Source organism: Octodon degus, unplaced genomic scaffold (genome assembly GCF_000260255.1).
Source record: "Octodon degus isolate 3935 unplaced genomic scaffold, OctDeg1.0 scaffold00048, whole genome shotgun sequence".
Taxonomy (NCBI): domain Eukaryota; kingdom Metazoa; phylum Chordata; class Mammalia; order Rodentia; family Octodontidae; genus Octodon; species Octodon degus.
Window position 1 is genome coordinate 12583986 of NW_004524624.1, and position 615 is coordinate 12584600.

Sequence of the window (615 nt, forward strand, 5' to 3'; positions counted from 1 at the left end):
AACAAGTAAAGACACTGAATTTGTAAAACAAAAACAAAAACAAAAAACCCCAAAACTCTCAGAAAACAAAAGCCCAGAGCCAGATTGCTTCACTGCTGAGTTCTTGTAAACATTTAAAAAGGTATTAGCAGCATTTTTCATGCTCTTCCAAATAACAGAAGAGGGAAGCCCAAAGCTCATTCTGGGAGGCCAACATTACCTTGGTATCAAAGCCAAAGACATAAACAAATTGCAAATCAGTATCGTTTCTAATTATGGATGCAAAAATCCTCAACAAAATACTAGACAGCGAAGTCTGACAGCATACTCAAAGGGTTATGTACTATGAACAACCAATTGTGGCTTATTCCAGAAATTCAAAGATGAGTAAACATGATAAAATTAATTACTGTGATGCCATATTAATAGAACAAAGGGAAAAAGCATACAATTATCTCAATTGATATAGTAAAACCTTTGACAAAATCCAAGACCCTTGCTTGATAAAACACTCAACACTATGCAAATGGGAAAGAATGTCCTCAACCTTCTAATGAATACATATGAAAAAGTAACAGCTAGTAGCATTCTCAGTGGTGAAATATTGAAAGTTTGTATTTTTATATACTCACAACC